The sequence below is a fragment of the Rutidosis leptorrhynchoides genome, chromosome 4, assembly GCF_046630445.1.
Source record: "Rutidosis leptorrhynchoides isolate AG116_Rl617_1_P2 chromosome 4, CSIRO_AGI_Rlap_v1, whole genome shotgun sequence".
In the NCBI taxonomy this organism is placed as follows: Eukaryota; Viridiplantae; Streptophyta; class Magnoliopsida; order Asterales; family Asteraceae; genus Rutidosis; species Rutidosis leptorrhynchoides.
The window spans coordinates 373,711,495-373,730,685 of NC_092336.1; positions in this window are offsets into that span (position 1 = coordinate 373,711,495).

Sequence of the window (19,191 nt, forward strand, 5' to 3'; positions counted from 1 at the left end):
TCAGAACAAATGTTCAGATTTTTGTTGGCGAAATGAGTTAATATATGCAGTTTGAAGTTGGAGTAGTTGCAAAGATGGATATAATCCAAGCCCTATATAAAGCTATGATTAAAGGCCTAAATAAATTATGGTGGGTGTTCAGATCTGCACATGAAGTCAGTATGTGTGGTGGATTTTCTTGAAAAAAATTCATTTTGGGAACCCCGATATGAAAAATCTACTGTGAGTTAATTACTATTTTTTTTCTTTTGATTTTACTGACTTTTATTTATCAAACTAAAAATAGAATGTATTGATATTTAAAGTTTAGCATAAAGTGGTATATTTAGTAATATCGGGTAACTTTTAACTATTCTAATTATATGTTCTGGTTAGTGATTGTAATTGCAGGTTAGAAACCGAGAATCACCAAAAACAAAAGTTTGGAAATAAACAAATGTGAGCAAAAAAAGTGGGAGTGCTGCTTCACTTTTGTAGTTCAAACCCCTGAAATGCATCGAATCAAAGGTACATATTGTAACTTAAACATGGGATTACTTAATTTAATTTGAATGAGGATATATGCTATCAAAAATGATTGCTTGCTTCCTTATAGGATCTTGGAGATTGCTTTATAAAAAAATGTTTAATAATATAATATAGTATAGAGTCTTGAAGCACACAATTTTAGAGCTAATTTCAAATTTAGTTGTGTCTACACACTTGGGATCCTATTGTAGGGTTAACGAGGTATTCGAGGAAAAAATTATTTATGTAGCTATTATAATAAATGTAAATTTTGTTATAGTTTCTTTGAAAACATATGAAACCATATTCAAATCCTCAATGGGCATTTGAAAAAAAAAAGTAATACAGAAAGTAAGAATGATATTTGAAATTCTTTGTCGATATCGGTGTCATATGTAAAAGAAATTATTGTAAATTATTGTCTACTCTTATAGTATTTTGTAATCCTGAGTGATAATTGTTGTATCCTTTTCATATGAAGTAAAAGGTTGAACCAGCATTGAGTGGTGTGGAAGAGGATGAAACTTTGATAATCAGGATGTAAATTCTGAATATGCATAAGTGTTAGGTGGACTTTTAGTGACTGATTTACTGTACTGTGCTGTTTGTGTTAACGGACAGAAACTAACTCAATTTGCCTTATGTTCAGGTGATAAGGATAAGGAAGCCGCTCAGTGATAGATTATCTGAGCTAGTTGCTGGTATTCGATGAGTGGGTCTATCTCCGAATAGAGTATTAAGTAGCTGACACGCTACTTGTTCAGACTCTTCATATTATGTTTATGTTCAGTATGAATACCATGTGTAGTTAGATATTGCCATGCCAGTTATGACGATTGCATAACTGATTATCTGTGATCTTATGTACGCACTGTTAGTTGGACACCAACCGAGGCAGCAATGTTAGGAACCTACTAAGGCGGCAAGGTAGGGTTTGTGTGAGGTCAACTGTGGTAGCCTGGTCGGGTCATGATGTTACTGATTGTTCAGTATAGCATAGAAGGACGCATGTGTTACATCTTTACTGTTATGCAGTGGAATCAGTAAAGCGGACTATCGGTAGACTGTAGCCTGATCAGCTAAGTCATGTGCTCGTACAAGCCGCCAGTCCTCATATTGTCAATTGTTGTTTTATGCTAGTTCAGGATGTTAGCATAGTTGTGACCCTTGCATGTTTAGTTGATTATGCTTGGCCTGTTAGATAGTATCCATTCACTTAGCATTTGTGTTAATTCCCCCACATTTTCACCCCAGCCAGGTTTAGGTACTGCTGAATAGGATGGGTGTTGCTGAGGGGTTAGAAGACATGTTTGACTATACGTTAACTCTGATGTTTTCTGGTTTTGTAATATTTTAATGTAACATCGACGTGTTGGAACATTGTAATAATGTTAACTAAGATGATTTATTAACTAAGGTTTGTAAATGTTAACCAGCGTTATTTTGATAACTGTACTTACTTCCGCTGTGTTTAAAAAAAATTAGGGTGTTAAAACTTGGTATCAGAGCTTGGTTTAGCAGCAAGTACGTTCTTGTATTTGTTCCTAAACCCCGAGTTAAGTCAAACATGTCCGTGGGATTTGGGCCAAGTGAATGTAGGATGTCGTGCATGTTAGTGTTTAGGAAACTAACAGTTATCCACTAAGCTTTTGTGCAAGTGTTTTGTAGCACAGATGGCAGATGACAGGGATGCGAACGCTACAAACCCGATCCTCCCTGGAATGTTCAGTGCTCCAGATGTGGAGGATGAGGCGGTAGTTTACGAGGATGATTATGTGCATGAGCTTGAAAGTAAGCTTAAGGAAGCTCAGGAAAAGATTACCGAGCTTGAGTTAGCTAGACATTCGGGTAATGAGGATACACCACCAGGTTTTGCTACTGCTCAATCACACACCATACCGCAAATACACCAGAACCAGTACGAATACCCATTACAGAACCAATTCCCTCAGCATGTCATGCTACCACAGTTTAACTACCAATATCAAAATTCCATGATGATAAACCAAGTACAGCCACCCATATATCACCAATCATTTTCACAACAGCAATTCCAACAACAATACTAGCCACCAAAAAGATGCTCCTTTAAACAATTCAGAGATTGTGGACCTTCTCCCTACTCAGGAAGTTCTGACCCAACCACGACTCTTAATTGGTTGCAGGAGGTTGAAAAGGCATTCGAGGCATGTCAGTGTGAGCCGGAACTGAAGGTAACTTATGCGAGTAGGTTGTTGAAAGACGGAGCTATGGTGTGGTGGGATTCTGTGATAGCAAGTGTTCCTCTAGAACAAGTTCAAATGATCACTTGGGAGCAGTTTTACGGAAAGGTATGTGAGCAGTACTGCAATGTATTTGACATGAATATAATTAAGATGGAGTTTCTAGAAATGCGGATGACGCCACAGATGTCAATTGATGAGGTAATCGAGAAATACATGGATAAGTTGAGGTTTGTGCAACAATGGGTTCCTGATGAACAATCAAGAATCCAACATTTTGTGAATATGATCTTGCCGGAATACAGGACGTTTGTGAGGTCAGCATCGATGTTTTCTCAGGCTTTGGTGATGGCAAAGATGGTGGAAAGTGATGTAAGAGCAGCTAGGGGTATAAAATTTGGGAGTATTGCCCCGCAGGGTCTAACCAGTCAGTCAGGTTCGAAGTCTAAGAAATTGTTTGGATTTAGACAAAAGGGTAATCAAGGTAGTTCAGGTTCAGGTTCTGGAAAGAGAGAATGGTGTAAATGTTGTAAGTCTTCTCATAGTGGGTAGTGTTTAGAGGCAACAAGAAGGTGTTTAAGATGTGGTATGGTAGGTCATGAATCGCAGGGGTGTTCCTTCAGGGAGAATGTGTGTTGGAGTTGTCACCAACTGGGTCATTTTTCAGCTAGTTATCAGGCATCAAAGGGCGTAAGTTTCAGGGCAGGATCAGGGGCGCGTTTGGCATCTGTCGGGGGTTCCACGGCCTCTAGTGGACAGAAGAGAAAGAACCCGCTGACTACGGAAGCTAGGGCCTTTCAGATGACAGTTGAGGCTGCAACTACTAATGATGACGTCTTAACCGGTATGTTCTTGATCAACTCAATACCTGCTAGAGTATTGTTTGATTCGGGTATAAATAGGATGTTTATGTCCATAGATTTCTGTACTAAGTTAGGGTTACCTACTACTGTGCGTCCTGAGCCTGTTAGAGTACATGTAGCTGATGGTAAGATGGTTCCAGTCACAATGTATGTGTCTGGAGCTAGTATAGAAATTGATGGTAGATCGCATGCTATGTCCTGTTTAGTGTTGTCTATCCCAAGCTTTGATGTAGTATTAGGGATGAACTGGATGAGCCTACATAAGGCCCACATTAAGTGCGATAAGAAGATTGTGATCTTCTGTTTGACCGATGGAACCCGTATTGTGGCCCAAGGGGAAAGAAGTGGTTTCAGTTTTCCGTTGATTTCTATGATAAAGGCGAAGAAGTCACTTTTAAGGGGTGTGAGTCTTTTATGGCTTATGTTATTAATGCTAAGATAGAGAAAAGATCTGTTACCGATATTCTGGTGGTTTCTGAATATCTTGAGGTATTTCCTGATGAGTTACCGGGGTTGCCGCCGGTAAGAGAAGTAGAGTATAAGTTTCAGTTGGTTCTGGGAATAACTTCAGTAGCTAAGGCTCCTTATAGGTTAGCACCTTCTAAAATAAGAGAAATTGTAACACCCCGTCAAAAATACCTTTGACGGAATGTTAACTCTGGTCCCAGTGCTTGGCTTGACTTCTATGTAACAGCAATAATTTACAGCAGAAGCAATTAATACCTGAGAATAAAACCTGCAAAATGGATCAACAATAATGTTGAGTGAATCTATAAGTTTTAGGTAAATAATAGAGTATGTTTAAGAAATGATATTCAGAAAACGTTTATTAGTGGAATACCACAATGGTTTCATGTTTAAAGTTTGTAGACAGCACCGTGTCCCGTTTCAAAAGTTTGTTGACACTATCATGTCAAGCTTCAAATATTTGTAGACAATACCATGTCAAGTATCAAATATTTGTAGACAATACCATGTCAAGTTTTATCTCATTCGTTCGTAAACCACAGTTTTAAATAACATTGTATAGTATCTGAGAAACATTATTCAGAAAAATAGTTTAATCGCATTTGGCCACAAGATTTCAATAAGTATAACTCAGTTGCAAAAATGTTTACATAATCCATGAGCACCTGAATACTAACAATGACTAGAGTATAGAAACCACTACACTCCATTTACTCCATAAAAATGTTACACTTGTTCGAGTGTGCTTAATGTTCAAAGTAAATGCACCACAGTTAATATTTTTGGGTGAGGTTTGTCTAACCTAACGGATCCGTCCATCTAAATTGTGCTTACCCGAAGGTAATAAAAGTATTCAAGCTAGGGGCTTTGTGAACAAAACTCAATATGTATAATCAGTACTCATGTCAAACATAAAAAGTATTTATAAAAATGTATAAGTAACAGCGTGTATTCTCATCCCAAAAACAGTAAGTAAAAGTGGGACTGTAGACTCACATTTGAATAGCTCTTGAACAAACGTAAGCAAATAATTTGTATAGTTTATATCCAAGTAATGCAACCTAAGTATACGTATATAGGTTGGTCATTATTTATGTCTTATAACATAGTGGTTTCATAGAGTAAGTTGTCTTATTGCTCGCCTCGACTCGTTTCAAAATAAAAGTCAACACATAGCCAACTAAGTCATGCAAGTCAAACCAAAAGTCACACTTGGTCAAGGTGGTCAAATAAAGTCAACATCAGTACGTTCATGTCAAATTTTGGTGAACATGTCAAATCTAAGTCAACTAACACGTTTCAGATCAAAGTTTGTCAAATACGCGATCACAGTTTATCGTCTAGCATAACGTTCATGTACAAGTTGCAAACAATGCACAATATCTCATAGCACATAACACATGGTAGTATGAAAAGCTCCAGATCTTAACTAGACATATAAACATTTCCAAAAACCAATAGCAGGGTCTCATACGATACATATAATTTGGGTTTCAGAATGGACGCATTGATGGTTCACTAAATAAATTTCTGACTGAGCACCAATCTTGTATTGGTTATAACTGGAGCTAGGGACATGAAATTGATGCAAGGTCAGTGGCCATGGCTCAAGGACAAATCAAATTATCACATATCCAAAATTCAGCCATTTTTTTTAGCCAATTTGTACAGTTAATTCAATTAAGTTGGACATTCTGTTTCAGCTCAAATCAGAAGTCACCAAAACTATGGCCATATTGTGCACAATGCATCAAGTTTCAGAGGTTGTAATAAACTAGGAATATATCACATAACATACGAAGTTCAATAGTAGAGAAGGCCAAGGTCTCAAAAGGTTCACAATTCATTCTATAAGACAATTGGTGCATACGTTACAGATTTGGACTGAATTCAGGTTACCATTTTGATTCGTATATTACTCAAATTTCACAAATTCAAATGATGCAAGGCATAGATGAAAAGTTAACTATAACATATAAATTTTCCAGAAATGCAAAATCCTAAATCATCTCCTCATTGCAAATGAATTAAAAAGTCAACTTCAAGATCATGATCAAATCAGTTTTTCATGTTCATTCAATTAAGCATAACGGAAGCTATACAAATCTAAATCGCATGAAATCCTAGTCTAACTTGAGTGTTTTTTAAGTCCTCTATACAATGGTTAACATGTTATAACATAATTCACAAAGCAAACAACTCAAAAAATTCGGATTCATGGCAAGATCACAACAAAACTTCAATTTAACATATCTAGAGCATACGATAACGAAATCAATTGATTCTTGAGCCTAAAGTTATTAATTTTTCGACCTCTTTCCATCTAGATAATAATAATTTACAGAAAAAAAGTCCATCATATCAATATCAGCAATAAACAATTCGGTTTTCACATGAAACAATCAATACGATCAAATTAACGACTAACAATACATACAAACGCGATGAATCGAGCAATTGACCAACATAAACTATAAAACTTTATCAAATCAGAATTTTTAGAGCTAGGGTTTGTAAAATTATACCTTAGTCTCACTAAGTCTGTCGGACTTTATCAAATCAGATTAAGGTATAATTTTACAAATCCTAGCTCTAAAAATTCTGATTTGATAAAGTTTTATAGATTATGTTGGTCAATTGCTCGATTCATCGCCTTTGTATGTATTTTTAGTCGTTAATTTGATCGTATTGATTGTTTCATGTGAAAACTGAAATATTTATTGATGATACTGATATGATGGACTTGTTTTCTGTAAATTATTATTATTTAGATGGAAAGAGGTCAAAAAATTAATAACGTTAGGCTCAAGAATTAATTGATTTCGTTATCGTATGCTCGAGATATGTTAAATTGAAGTTTTGTTGTGATCTTGCCATGAATCCGAATTTTCTGAGTTGTTTGCTTTGAGAATTATGTTATAACATGTTACCCATTGTATAGATGACTCAAAAACACTCAAGTTAGACTAGGATTTCATACGATTAGGATTTGTATAGCTTCCGGTATGCTTAATTGAATGAACATGAAAAACTGATTTGATCATTATCTTGAAATTGACTTTTTAATTCATTTTCCACTAGTTGATGATTTAGGTCTTTACATTTATGGAAAATTCATATGTTGTAGTTATCTTTTAACCTAGGTCTTGCATCATTTGGATTTGTGAAACTTGAGTAATATGCAAATCAAAATGATAACCTGAATTCAGTCCAAATCTGTAACGTATGCACCTATTGTCTTATAACATGAGTTGTGGACCTTTTGAGACCTTGAACATTTAGATATTGAATCTTTGTATGTTTTGTGACTTATGTCTAGTTTATGTCAAGTCACGAAAACTGATCTATTGTGCACACTAAGGCCATAGTTTTGGTGACTTCTGATTTGAGCTGAAACTGAATGTCCAACTTGATTGAATTAACTGTACATATTGGCTAAACAAAAATGTTAAGATTTTAGATATGTGGTTATTTAATTTGTCCTTGAACCATGGCCACTAACCTTGTATCAATTGCATGTCCCTAGCTCTGGTTATAGCCAAAACGAGATTGGTGCGCAGTCAGACACTGATTTAGTGAATCATGAATGCGTCCATTCTGAAACCCAAATTATATGTATCGTATGAGACCCTGCTATGGGTTTTTGGAAATTTTTATATGTCTAGTTAAGATCTGGAGCTTGTCATACTACCATGTATTATGTGCTATGAGATATTGTGCATTGTTTGAAAACGTGTACATGAACGTTATGTTAGACGATAAACTGTAATCGCGTATTTGAAAAACTCTGATCTGAAACGTGTTAGTTGATTTAGGTTTGACATGTTGACCAACATTTGACATGAACCTACTGATGGTGACTTTGGTTGACCACTTTGACCAAGTTTGACTTTTGGTTTGATTTTGGTTGACTTTTGTTGACTTACATGAATTAGTTGACTTTTACTTTGAAACGAGTCGAGTCGAGCAATAAGACAACTTACTCTATGAAATCCCTATGTTATAAGACATAAATAATGACCAACCTATATACGTATACTTAGGTTGCTTTACTCGGATATAAACTATACAAGTTATTTGCTTATGTTTGTTCAAGAGCTATTCAAAGGTGAATCTACAGTCCCACTTTTTACTTACTATTTTTGGGATGAGAATACACGCTGTTTCTTATACATTTTACAAATACTTTTTATGTTTGACACAAGTACTTATTATACATATTGAGTTGTGTCCAAAAAGCTCATAGCTTGAATAATTTTATTACCTTTGGGTAAGCACAATTTAGAGGATGGATCCGTTAGGTTAGACAAACCTCACCCAAACAATATTAATTGTGGTGCATTTACTTTGAACTTTTTATACACTCGAATAAGTGTAAACATTTTTATGGGTTAAAGGGAGTGTAGTGGTTTCTATACTCTAGTCATTGTTAGTATTCAGGTGCTCATGGATTATGTAAAAATTTTGCAACTGCGGGTTATGCGTATTAAAATCTTGTGTTCAATGAAATTAAACTATTTTCTGATAATTGTTTTCAGACACTACTTACATTATAAACGTAAAGAATCACCAACATTATTTTTGACCTATTTTGTGTGTTTGTATTCTTAGGTCCTTAAGAGGTATATGCTTCCGCTGTATTAGATGATATGGTCTGGCTGAGGAGTCAACATGTTTTAATAAAGACAATTATTACTTTCGCATTTAAACTTTTGCATATGTTTAATACAATTGGCTTGTGGTTACGATCAAAATAGTGTTACTTATTTTGAATTCATTGACTTATGTTTTAAAAGTCAACTTTTAATAAAATTAAATGCGATTGTTTTGAAACGTTTATATAGAGGGCATAACTGTTAACTGTGGGACCTTTGATTAACACGCTGTCAGATGGGAATTTGGCAGGGTGTTATATATTGTGGCTGCTAGTGATCGCCCCTCAACCAGTAGAACTGTTCCTGCTGAGGTGGCTGAAGTATCTACTCTGGCTGTTTACCAAATAGTTGCCAGAATCACACCTGATATCACCAAAACAATCATAAAAACTCTAGTCGACTGCATGGCTAAAGCTATTCGAAGGGCTGGTTGCATTACAACGTCTGTTATTGAAACCCAGCTCAAGCAAGTTACTGCCTTTGCATATCTGGTAGTTGATACCATTCGCCGCCACTATGAAGAAGAAGATCAACTTAAGCAGGGAATCAACTCTCACAATGAGTATACTAATCATATTACCCATCTTCAAGTAGAACTAGATGCTGCTAATGGAAGGAATCAATTTCTGAATGAAGAGAACAGGGTATTGGAAGAGAGATTAGAATCACAGGAACAGCAAATGGTTACAATGATTCCTGCTTCTGCTTATGTTCCTTTGGTGGAGACAATGCAACGCATGGCTGCTCTTCAAGCTGATGTTAGAGCCAGTGTTAATCAAATGGCCATGGGTGTTGCTAGGAATGAAGTCAGATCTTCAAACCTATGTCTTAGGCAATATGGTGTGGACCCTGGTGCACATCTGTCTCCTGCTGATGCTGACTGGAACAACTTTGCCTTTTCTGTTTCTGAGTCAGATAGTGATCTTGATGTGCGTGTTTCCCAGACTCTGCTCCTGCCCCTGCTGATGACAAAAAGGGGGAGAAGAAATCTAAAAAGCATAAAAATAGAAAACAATCTGAGGGGGAGCATGAGCATGAGAAAGCTCCCAAACAGAAAAGGAGAGATGGTGATGATGGTGGTGATGATGTTGATCAAGGTACTGGCCCTAAGCTCAGCAATGCTCATACTGAAGCAGGCTTTAAGGCTGCTGGTTAATCTCAACCCAGTATACCTGTCACAACTGTAGATGACATTGGTTATGGCAGTAACCCCAATAATGTTTCTAAACTGGCTGTAGCTGAATCTTTTGTTGTCTCTCAAACAATTGAAAGAAAGATGAAAAGAAAAATGGAGAGGCATTAGAAGAGACATCAGGATTTAAATGATGCCTTCAATGCTAAATTTGAGGCCTATGCTGCTCGAAAAAGACATAGAATTGAGCATAGAAGAAGCCTCAATCCTAAAAAGCTTGATATTCGTGATGGACTACTCAGCATAAATAAATACAAGAGGGATGCTTTAAAAAGAAATGCTAAGTTCATGGTGAAGTATGATAGAAAGAAGGCAAAGCTGTATGTTGAACGAGCAGATAGAATCAAAAAGATGACACCTGAAGAGATACAAAGATATTTGGATTCTAACAAGGCAGGGGGAGAAAGAGCTGATGTGTTTATGAAATGGCTTGATGCTATGTTGGAAACCAGCCAATCTTCTCAACCTGCATCTTCTGCTCAGCCAGCTGCACCATAACAGCTATGATGATGATGATGAGAGACTAGTAGAGACAGATCTATTTGCTGCTGAGGGGGAGTATCTTGCAATCACTCCCTTACTGCCTCCACAAGAACCATTATCAACACAAGAACCACCAGCTGAACCCAAGCCTATTGATAAACAAAGGGTAAAATCGGCCCCTAGGGACAACCATCCCCTAAGGAAGGAGCCCTTATTTGAGGCAGCTGGTGAAGGAACTGTGGCAGTCGTACTAGATGATACTAATCAGTCAGCTGGTACTGAAGACACGGCAGGGAGTTCTGTGTGCTGCTAGGTGAAACAAGACCTAAAGACCCCAGCAAAGGAGGATGAGCTGGGAGTTAATACTAATGATGATTCTGCTGATACTGGTAATTATACTGTCTGGGGTAGTGGCAGCTCAACATTTATTCTATCACTACTACCAGTAGCATCACTTGCCTATTTTGATAAGACAATGGGTGAACATGACTTTGAACCAGTGGGTCCTTCTGGCACAGTAGAATCACCTTTTTGTATATCCTCCAACTTCCCCCAAGCCTAATGATAAACATACTACTTGGGAAGATGAGTCAGCTGCACAAGGAAAGCCTGACATCAGAAAGATGAATCCAGATGAAAGAGAGGCTTACAGGCTTGAGATCACTGTTCCTGAGCTGCTAGAACAAAGAGCAGCAGCTATACCAGAAAGAATACGCCAGATCAGATTGCTGTATCATCCTCTTGATCAGCAATTCTACATAAATGTTATGGAGTTCAGCATTGATATTGGTATGTACTTATGCAACAGTGGTCAAAGGCTCTACAATGATGAAGAGAAAGCCCTCTTTTATGAGGCTCTGCAGCTGGACATGGACTTAGAGCAATATTGCAATGCCTTAACAACTAATGAAGGCAGGCAATTGACTGCAACAACAAAATCCAAAAGGACCCGTTCATATCGATTATAAATGATTCACAATAGTTGATTACATCGCGAGGTACTTGATCTCTATATGATACATTTTACAATCATTGCATTCATTTTTAAAAGACATACTTTCATTACATCAGAAGTTGACGGTATGCATACCATTTCATAATATATCCAACTATAATTGACTTAATAATAATCTTGATGAACTCAATGACTCGAATGCAACGTCATTTGAAATATGTCATGAATGACTCCAAGTAATATCTCTAAAATGAGCAAATGCACAGCGGAAGATTTCTTTCATACCTGAGAATAAACATGCTTTCAAGTGTCAACCAAAAGGTTGGTGAGTTCATTAGTTTATCATAATCAATCATTTCCATAATTTTAATAGACCACAAGATTTCATATTTCCATTTCTCATAAACATCATGCATAAAAATCATTCATATGGATTGAACACCTGGTAACCGACATTAACAAGATGCATATAGAATATCCCCATCATTCCGGGACACCCATCGGACATGATAAACTTGAAATACTAAAGCATTCCAAATTCCAGAATGGGGGTTGTTAGTTTCCGTAGATCTAGGATTCGCGTTAATTAGGTGACAGTTCCCTAATTCTTAGGCTACCAAGCTAAAAGGGGCATATTCGATTTCGATAATCCAACCATAGAATGTAGTTTCGATTACTTGTGTCTATTTTGTAAAACATTTATAAAGTAGCACATGTATTCTCAGTCCCAAAAATATATATTGCAAAAACATTTAAAAAGGGAGTAATGAAACTCACTATATGATATTTTGTAGTAAAAATATGCATACAGCGGAACTAAGCAATGTAAGGTTGACCTCGGATTCACAAACCTATATCATTTATATATATTAACACATATAATTGTAATCGAACACAGTTGTATATATATTTATGATACTATTAAATTGTAACCTATTGTTATGAATATATAATGTATTAAAATTAATATTTATATTTATATATGTGTTTATATTATTACATATAATATTTTAAAATATATTTATACACTATATGTAATTTAGTTATTTTTATAGTTAATAACATTTCATATAAAAATATAGTATGTAATATACTATTTATATATAAGTCTCTTTTGTTTGTAAAATTAATAATTATAATAATACTAAAATAAAGATAATAATAATACTGATAATGATATTGATAATAATAATTATAATTTTAATAATAATAAAAATGATAAGTTTAATAATAATAATAATAATTTTGATAGTAATACTTAATTCTTAATAATAATAATAATAATAATAATAATAATAATAGTAATAATAATAATAATAATCTTAATCTTATCTTAGTTATGGTAAAATTTTAAAAGGTGATTTGTACCTATGTATATAATCTATAAAGTTAATTAAATTATATCCGTATAATGTTATCTATCATCAATACTTATGATTTAATCAAATTTATATCATACAATAACTTCATTTTAATTTCTTAAGTCATAATCTTATTAATTATCCCGTTCATTACTTTAAGTTTTAAGATCATAAAAATATTTATTTTTAACATCATTTTTAATTTAATTTTTGTTAATTTTAATATATTTATAACCGTAATAATACTACTAATAATAATAATTATAACAATACTAAAAATAATAACAATAAAAATTATAGTAATAATAAAATTACTACCTTAAAACAAGCTTCCTAAAAAAATGCCACAGACAGGCTCGAACCCACGACCTCCCGCTCACTCATCAACACCCTTAACCAATGAACCATCCAATTCATTTCTATTTTTAACCCCGAATTAATTCTATATAACTTATCTAGCAATTTGATCTTCTTCATAAAATTTCAACAATAAAAACAATACCAACATCTTCTTCTTATTCCTCCTCCTTCTTTACCATCATATCATCTTTATCATCGTTCATCACACTCGTCTAGCATCATCATCATAATCATTCGTTTGTCACCACACATAAAATCAATGAATCATTCACCACTTAAACTAATCGCCATCATCATCATTATCGATTTGTTTTGATATCATCATCTAATACTTCATTATTAAAACTAACCTCATCTATCATTTAATCTTATCACAGAATCATAATTATCGTTTATTCTAGCTTCATCTTAGCGTACCTCACCGTGCATGCTCTTCATTTTGGTTGAGTAATCAAGACAGGCCCATACATAACATTTGACCCAAGTTGTAATAAGTAGTCGGCCCAAGTGGTGTTTGTATTACTCGACCCGGTTCACTACTGGAAATAGAATCAAAGGGGAAAAAATATAACGAGATAACCTCTTTATTATATTGCAAGTGGGGTTGTTACTTTTGTAACTGTTGGCCAGCAAAAGAAATTCTTTATTTCATCTTCACGTATCACCATCATTAATCCTTGCTGTAACAGTAACGTAGGACAAATGACATGAATAAAAAAATATGTAGCAAAACAGTGATGGGATTGGGTCTTGATCGATGGCTTTAACAGGAAATCGTAGCATCAGCGTAAACAGAAAACATTGGGCAGAAGTAGCAATAATACATGATAGAGTTTTGTGGTGGTTTGATGTTGATGAAGATAGTGAGGATGGTGGTTGTTTGATCGAATAACGGTTCTTGATAATCGCTTGATGAGGATGTCATGTGTGTATATATATAAAGGGAAGTGAAGGATATGTGGTGGTAGGTTAGGGTCGTAGTTTTGGGTTATTCCTCAGCTACAACAGTAACCGAGCAATAATGTTCTTGGTTTGGGTTCTTAATGGTGGTCGTGGTGATGTTCTTATTGAAACAGAAAACAGAAGTTGCAGCAGCATGTGGTGACAGGTTGGTGGTTGTTTAAAGAGTGGTAGATGGTTGTCTTGCTTGTTTCATATAATAGAAAATGAAAGAGAAAAATACGAGTGATAATGGTGGTGATCGATTGGAAAAGAAGGGTGGTGACGGTATTGTGGCCAGTTGTCATAGAAGAAAGAAGAGGGTGATGTTTTATCTCCCTTATGCATTGTATGTGTATATATTTTAGAGATAAGTTAGTTAAAATCTAAAAACAGTAACCGTATAGAATTATTGCCTAGTGCTTATATCATTCTGTATCACAATTATATTTATATATTTTAGTTTAAAACAAGACAATGACCTTATTAATAAAATGTCATCAAAGTCACAGGTGAATGTAATACTTATAGATATATTCATATCACATATATAATGTGATACATACACATACAGTAATAGATATAGATATGTTAATATAATAATAAAATCCTAATTCATGAATCACAATACAGTGTAGTAGGAATAAGTGATGGATGTTGGTTGTAAAGGGTTGTGTTAGGTCTCGATGGAAACAGATATATATAGAAGTGAATTTATATGATAGTGTATGTAATGTATATATAAAGAGAAAATGAGTCTATGTGCCAGATGAACACTATGCGTAAATTTAAAACAACAATAATTGATTGAATCTTTTTAATTATAATTAGACAAAAGTAATAGCAGTTAGTATACTAGTGTGTGGGGTTTAGGAGGTTAATCATGCAATGCATATATCATATATAATACTATATAATACTTAATTAAGTAAAATTTAACGACATGTGAATCAACAATAATTAGGGCGGTTACTTTTTATGTTATATGCAGACAGTTTTATCTTAGGTATATTTCGTACTCTGTTGTTAATCATTAATGGGTAAAAGTATATATAAAAACTCATATTTTTACATCAAATTCATTTATTTATTTCGATCATTAATTGTGTAAAACCTGTCATTAAAAGTTGACTTGCTATTAGCGCTCAATCCCAGGTAACATAAAAGAAGTGTTAAGATTTAACAAATAGATCCTATAGTTGACATAATCTATTTATGGACTAACGTTTATTTTTAAATCTTCTTATTTATATATTAAACTTGTTTAATGAAGATCGAATGACAAAAGAGTGTTACTATCATTTACTAAATGAATTCGAAACCAAATATATATGTTCAATATACTTTATGTATATAGATTTATTTTAACAATAAATTTTATTATTACTTACCTCATTATTCATACTTATTTCTAACAATTAAGTGGTATATTATTTTACATATTTATTTATAATAATAATTTTATACAACGATTAATAACATTTATTATGTACATATATTTATTTATGTTTATATACATATCTACTCGCAAATAGTTGTTCGTGAATCGTCGGGAATGGTTAAAGGTCAATTGAATATATGAAACAGTTCAAAAGTTTTGAGACTCAATATTATAGACTTTGCTTATCGTGTCGGACACATATAAAGATCAAGTTTAAAGTTGGTCAGAAATTCCCGGGTCGTCACAGTACCTACCCGTTAAAGAAATTTCGTCCCGAAATTTGAGTGAGGTGGTCATGGCTAACAATAAAATGTTTTCATGACGAATATGAGTTGATAAATAGAGTTTTATTACCATAGAGTAATTTAGATATAAAAAAAATTGATTGCTCGAAGAGTACGAGTGAAGCTATCACAAAATAGTGGAATGAGTAAATGCAGGTTCGACTTAACGGGTGACGTAGTCACGGTTGATTTCTGGAAATCAAGGAATTTAGAGGAAATCTTCATAATCTAAAAGATTTGATTCTTCGACGAATAAGGAAGTTAAGGTCTCTATAATTAAATACGGTGATCTACCTCGATTACTCTGTCTGATATTTCCCTTATAAATTAAACTCTTCCGTCCCATTATTTTCACCATTCCTATACTTTCTTTCTTATTTCATACATCCAAAAGATTGTGAAAATGCTTAATCCAGTTCTAATCCTTGATATTTTTCTAATTATCATTTCCGTCATCCTTCTTTTCAATCTTCCACCAGGAAAATCTGTTTACTTCTACTATTACCTTGGGGTGATACTATTCTTAATTATACCGTGTCTTTATATTGCTATTCGTATTAATATCCATGGTTTGTAATTCATGTGTTGTTGTTGGGCTTTATATTTTCTCTTATATTTTGGAGCTCTTTGCCTTTTTATTCTCTTCTCGATCCCTAGTAAATCGAGTAATGGTCCAAAATTTGTAAGTATGGAACTTCGAATTAACTTAATCTTCTAAACAATAAAGAACGTAATCGCACGATTTGATTTGTCAAATTACCTAAATTCAAGAGAAATGATAGGACTATCAAGATAATATATTCTTGATATGTTTATAGATTAGATAGAATGTAAGAGTCGTGTAACATGGCACATGATGACGGTATGATCTGTGAATCATCACATTCCATTAAAAACTCAGCATGACTTACTGTAATATAATCATGTTGATCAAGTGTCATTATATTATACTAATTCATGCATCAATTTCTTTACATTTCTCCAGAATTCATTCATAAATTAAACTTAAATTTTACAGAAGTTTCTAATATAATGAAACACAGAAAGCACGAAGAGGTATATAATTTCGGACGAGAATATTTATGAAAATATCCTCAGAAATATCGAAGATATTTATGATGATATTTTGTAATTTCCAAGTTCGAAGGTTGATGAAGAAAAATTTTCTGCAAGATTTTAACATGACTTCGGAGCAAGATATTCTCTAAAGATTTCAACGGATCCAGAATTACCCGGATTCTTTGAATATAGGGTATGGTCCTTGTATTTGTCCTTGGTCTCCTTCGTGGTTAGCTCAATCCGTTTTCCAGTTCCAACTTTTCTGAGCTTTTCCAACATACTATTCTTTATCATCAAACTTCCGACGATTAAGGTCGTTTACGGTTGCCTACAATTTTCTGCCGCTTCATTCAGCTTTTTCAAAGTTCAATGTATTGATTCGTAGGCTAGGTGCTTTTCAAAATTTCAGAATTGAAGATCGTAATTCTAGGAGATAATTGTTATATGTATACATATAACTGTTGATGTAGAAAGGCTACGAGATTCGAAATACTGATTGCTGATTTTCGGTAATTGGTAGGACAATTATTATTACAGGGTATAGATGAATACACGATGGGGTTTCAATGAATATAATGTTTTTTCGGAAAGTCCAAATTCATTGAAGTTGCTGGTAAGTTTACTGCTAATGTGGTGGAATATAAACGGTTCCCCGGTAACGATTACGACAGGCAAACTTATATATCGAGGTTATAATAAGGCTAATTTGAATGGAAGTCGAAGTTGATTTGCTGAAGCTATGACAAAATTGGGTAATTTGAAAAAGAGTTGAAATGTTATTTTCGGTAATAACAATGCCAAATGAGCTAGTACAGACACGTGTTAAACGTTTACACAGGTTCCGAGTGTTTTCAGGTGCATAACTATATGCATCAATCTCTTCTTCCGTAGATGAAGTGCGGTTGGTTCATCCTATCGATTGAAGTGTTTTCAAGAATTATGAAAGGTTTGAATCGCAGATTGTAATCGTCAAGATACAAATGAGGTTTAAGATGAAATCAAGTGGCAAACTTAAAGAATTGTTTAGTTTCATATGTTATAATCAATATTTTAATTCATTTTAATTATCCAATGTTGACAGTCCACAGTTAGCAGTCCACAAATAGTAATCCAATAATTCACATATTGTTTAATATATAATATTCGAATTAATTAATACGTATTCGTGACCCATTGTATACATGTCTCAGACTCTATCACAACTCAAAGTATATATATTATTGTAGAAGTAACCTCAACCCTGTATAGCTAACTCAAATATTACTGCATATAGAGTGTTTATGGTTATTCCAATTAATATATATAGATGTGTCGATATGATATGTCAAAACCTTGTATACGTGTCCCGATATTTAAAGCGTGTAAAATAAATAACAGAAATTAAATGACAATAAATAAAATTGCGAGAATTTAAATTGCGATAAATAAATTGCGATAATTAAATTGCGATAAATAAATGTAATAAGGAATTAACAGTTAGCTAGGAACAGTTAGCTAGGACTTTGTTAGCGTGGATTCTTAACAGAATTTCTCATAGTTAATTTGTTTGTTTCTAACAAATTTTATTTTGTCCAATGTTTTCTTCATTATGCCACTTGTTGGATTCTGATAGGTCAAAATCTAACTATGAAATTGAATAAAAACGATTATTCTGCGGTGAACGGATACGTATATCTGTGGATGTAAGTAAGATAGTAAATATCTGTTGAATCAGATTGGAAGAATGTACTATGTAACTTATTAATGTGAAATTTAAATATTTCTCGGGTATTACCTTCCCGTTAAAATGTTTTCACCATTAACAGTTTGTGCAAAAGAATTTTTAATTACAATCTTTATGAAAACATATATACATATATATTTTCTTCAGATGTAATCATGGATTTAATGAGTTAATATAACATTAAACTCATTTGATTTACCGTTAGAACCAGAATACATAATCTCTAAAACATTAGAGATTACATAATCGCCATGTAAAAGGAAGATAAATGATGTAGAATGATTCATAGAACAATGATTAAGTTTGAGATATGGATTGTGATGTTGAGACGTGTGATGTTGAAACTTGGGTTTTTGGTGGTACTGGTATTGATGTTGGTGCCGGTGATGTTGCTGATGCTGGTACGTTTTGCACCATATTCTCCAAATTGATTACTCGAGCGCGAAGTTCGTTGACTTCCTCTATTATTCCGGGATGATTGTCGGTCGGAACGAGCGGATGAATAAGGTTTAGAATTTTAGATAGAATATAATCGTGACGAGATACTCTGGAAATGAGGCTGAAAATGGTGTTTCGGATAGGTTCGTCGGTAAGCATTTCAGGTTCCTCGTTGAGAGGGAAATAAGGAGGGTTGAAGGGATCACCTTCTTCTTCTCTCCAGTGATTAAGTAGACTACGA